At 35.7% G+C, this 4,652-nt stretch overlaps 1 pseudogene; it reads right to left on the bottom strand.

Annotated features, from left to right (window-relative positions):
- Positions 1-3,625: 3,625 nt before the first annotated feature.
- LOC107534722 (nuclear transport factor 2 pseudogene) lies at positions 3,626-3,993 on the bottom strand (annotated as a pseudogene).
- Positions 3,994-4,652: the final 659 nt, after the last annotated feature.

Here is a 4,652-nt window from a genome sequence, read left to right on the forward strand (position 1 = left end):
GTAAATCAAGAGTTAAATAGGCCTCACCTATAAAGAAGCATGAAATTCACCAGATTTAGAAAAAAGATATTATTGTAGCTACTATTAATTGTGTATTCTTAAGTAGCAGACATGATTTTCATATGTTATTTTTTTTCATCCTTATAACAACCATATGAGGTAGATATTATTATCCCATTGTTATAGAAAATGAGAGCCAAGACAGTCTTTGCTAATAATTATTGAAACATACTCAAATTTAGGACTATCAAATTGATTCTAAGGCTTAGATTCTTATCTACAATTCTGCACTGCTTGTATTTTTTTTCCTGTTTGTTTCACAGCTCCTGGCCCAGTGTTGAATATGTAGGTGTTTAAAACTAATGTTTATGTCTTGATCACCTTATTAAATTTTTTTTTTACAATTTTAATGAAGTATAATTAACATGCAATAAATTGCACATATTTAAAGTGTTTAATGAGTTTTGACATAAATACAGTTATCCCTTGATACCTGAGGGAGATTGGTTCCACATCCCCCCATGGATACCAATATCTGAGGGTGCTCAAGTCCTTTATATAAAATGGTGTAGTATTTACATATAACATGCACATCCTCCTGTATACTTTTAAATCACTTCTAAAATACTTATAATACCTCATACAATGTAAATGCTATATAAATAGTTGTTATTCTTATTATTTAGGGAATAATGAAAAAAAATAATGTGTGTGTGTTTTTTATGTGTTCAGCACAGATGTAACCAAAGTAGGCCTAACTACATAGTACATTATCAACAACAATATAACATTTTTCTCCCAATATTTTTGATCTGGGATTGGTTGAATCTGTGAATGAGGAACCCGTGTATATGGAGTGCCAACTGGGTATATACTTTTGAAATCATCTCCATAATCAAACACTTTCATCACCCCACAAAATTTCCTCCTGTCTCTTGTAACCCTTGTAATCCAGTCTTCACTCTAGTTCCATCCACAGGTAACCACTATAGGTTAGTTTTATATGAATACACACATCTATATATATATTATGTAAATAATTTTATTGGCTTTTTTCACTCAGCATAATGGTTTTGAAGTCCATTCATATTATTACATGTATTGTTTGGGATTTTTTTCTTTTTATTGCTGAGCGGTATTCCATTGTATGGATTTGTTTATCCATTTACCTATTTTAATAGATATTTGGGATATTTTTAGTTTTGGAGCTATTACAAATAAAGCTTCTATAAAATCTATACAAGTCTTTGCGTGGGTTCATGTTTTCATTTCTTTTGGGTAAAAACCTAGGAATGAACTCGAAACCTGGGCATGTGCCCTGACTAGGAGTCAAACTGGCGACCTTTCAGTGCATGGGGTGGTGCTTAACCAACTAAGCCACACCAGCCAGTGTACATTTTAAAAGAAACTGCTGTATTAGGTTTCTGTGGCTGTAACAAATGACCATAAACTTGGTGGCTTAAAACAGCACTCATTTATTCTCTTACATTTCTGGGGATCAGAATTCTGAAATGGGTGTCACGATGCTAACAGTGAGATGTTGGTAAGTGTATTTCTGGTTGGGACTAGGGGAGAACCCCATTTCCTTGCCTGCTGCAGCTTCTGGAGTCTGCCCACACTCCGAGTTTGATCCTTTTCCATCTTCAGAGCCATAATCACATCACACCTACCTCTGCTTCCGTTATTCCATCTTCTCGGACTCTCACTTCTTTTGCCTTCTTCCTTCATTGATAAGGACCCTTGTGATCACATCGAGCCTACCTGGATAATGCAGGATAGTCTCCCGGTCTCAAAATCATTGACTTGATCACATCTGCAAAGTCTGTTTTGTCATTTAAGGCAACATATGCATAGGCTAGGGACATCTTGGGGTGGGGTTGAGGGTTGGCATCTGTTACAGTGCTGTACTATTTTCCAAAGTGGTTGTACCCCTTTGCATTCTCATTGGCAGTGTTTGAGAGCTCCAGTTGCTCCACATTCTCTTCAATACTTAGTTTGATCAATCTTAAATCAGTTTTTTTAATAAAAAGAATTTTAACTTTTCTTTTGAAATAATTTCAGATTTACAAAGTTGCAAAACTAGTACAAAGAATTCCCCATATTCTGCACCCAGATTCCCAAAAGTACACATTTTATTACAGTACAGTGATCAAAGTCAGGAAAAAACGTCAGTACAGGGGTGGGCAAAAGTAGGCTTATAGTTGTGCGTACTTAAGTTTATTCTTGTATTATTCATTAATTCTTGTATTATTTATTATTAACCTACTTTTTCCCACCCCTGTACAATACTGTTACCTGTAGATCCTGTTCAGATTTTGCCAGTGATTTCACTTTCTTTTTCCTGGTAAGATTCAGTGTAGAGTCACACATGCATTTAGTTGTCATGTCGCCTTATGTCTCCTTTAATCTGGGACCATTCCTCAGTCTTTGTCATTCATGAGTTAAACCAGTGGTTCTTAAACTGGTGTTAGAACTCCTTTATATTCAGATTGTTGAGGACCCCAAAAAGCTTTTGTTTATTTGGGTTATATCTGTTGATATATATCTATTGATATTTATTGTATTAGTTAAAACTGAGATTAAAAAAAATACTTTATTTAAGAAATAATAAAGCCATTACATGTTAACATAAATAACACAACTACATTTTCTAAAATAATATTTAATGAGAAGAGGGATTATTTTACTTTTTTTGCAAATATTTTTAATGTCTGGTTTAATAGAAGACAGCTAGATTCTTATATCTCATTAGTCCCAAGACCAATGACAATATCATGTTATTACCCTCATGAGAGACTGAAAGTGAAAAAGGCAAAAAAAAAAAAAAAAGTCTTAGAATTATCATGAAAAATTGTATTTTTAACGTGCCAAAGGTTATATGGTAAAATACCTCCTACCCTAGTTTTCCACCCTAGAAACAATCAATGTTAGTAGGTTTTTATAAACCTGTTTAAATATACTTATGCATGTACAAAGTTTATATATAGAGAGGGTGTCCCAAAAAAATGTATAAACAGTTTGAATAATTATAAAGGCTATGTTTATTAAAATACATTTCATTTTCAAAATGTAATAGAAATCAGCTGTTAAAGTATGTATACATTTTTGGGGGACACCTGTATATTCTCCCTTTCCCATTTACACAAAAGGCAGCATACTCTACAAAATGTTTTACATTTGTCTCTTTAACTTGGTGATGTATCTTGGAGATTATTCCATAAACGGTCTTTTTTTTTTTTTTCTTGAGAAAATTTTTGTGGTTTTATTGTATCATGAGACATTGAAACATCTAAACAAATCAGTATCTGGGCGGTGAGGCAGCTGCTTTTTCCTTTACTTTGGGTTACTAGAGCAACTTGTCAGTAGATTTAAAAAAACCAACAACAACTTTTTGCATTACTTAAGTCTTTCCAAGGCATGCGCTGATATAACAAACTTCTCCTTTCAGATATAACTAGTCTAGCATCCAGACATCATGCACAATACCTAGGTAGTAGCAGTGCACTGCCCCCACTCCTACTTCTGCTCTGCTCGTTTGTGTATGATATTTGGAGCATCTGGAGGAGTGCAAATGGTATTGGGAAGAGAAGGGAGGAGGAAACAGCATGAGTGTCTGGTTGGGAGGTCAGCCGAAGTTGTGCAGGGCAAGCGTGAACGTCATTGGTCCAAACCCAAGCATTGTTGATGTTCTTTAATAGGAACATCTGGTGGAACCCCATGATGGGGTTGTCACCAGCCTTAAGCTGGCCCACAACCATGCTGATGATGCAGCTATTTGGTGTGGGCTGATGGTCCTGCACCATGATGCTGTGCTGGATTTTCTGGAACAAAAGGCGAGACAACTTCTCCACAATGGCAACTTTCCCTTGGAATTGCTGTCCTTCCCACATATGGCATGAAGCATCAATGTAAATTGCACCAGTTGTCGAATAACTGGTAATAATGTTGAATGAAGCTGGATCCAGTCTGCTCCCAAATTGGCTTGTCTCCCATTCTGGAGCATCACCCAGCCTTTTTGAGACCAAGGGGCTGGCACCCATATAAGTTCTTAAATAGATTACTTGTTCTTTATAGTGACTGCATATCATTTAATTATATGCTCATTAATCATATCCCCATTGTTGGACATTTATATAGTTCCCATTTTTTAAACAAGTATGGCTGCCATGAGTAATCTTGGATGCTGCCAAACGACCATCCATAGAGTGTATTATTTTATACTCCCATCAGAGGGTGCTATTTCCCATATCCTCACCAAAACAGTATTACCAAACTCCCCCCTCCCCCCAATTTGGAAGAAAAATGCTATTTCAATATAGTTTTAATTTGCATTTCTTATGAGTGGTATTAAGCATCTCTTCATATACTAAGAGGTATTTATGGTTCACTTTTTTTTTTTAAAATATATCTTTATTGATTTCAGAGAGAGGAAAGGAGAGAGAGAGAGATAGAAATGTCAATGATGAGAGAGTCATTGATTGAGCCTGCAACCCAGGCCTGTGCCCTGACCGGGAATCGAACCCCGATCACCTGGATCCTAGGTCGATGCTCAACCACTGAACCACGGCCTGCCGGGCTGGTTCACTTTTGATAAAACTGCATTTTCTTTGTTTATTTTTGTTGATTATTTTTGTTTATTTTTCTTACTAACT

The sequence above is a fragment of the Miniopterus natalensis genome, chromosome 15 (assembly GCF_054644295.1).
Source record: "Miniopterus natalensis isolate mMinNat1 chromosome 15, mMinNat1.hap1, whole genome shotgun sequence".
Lineage (NCBI taxonomy): Eukaryota > Metazoa > Chordata > Mammalia > Chiroptera > Miniopteridae > Miniopterus > Miniopterus natalensis.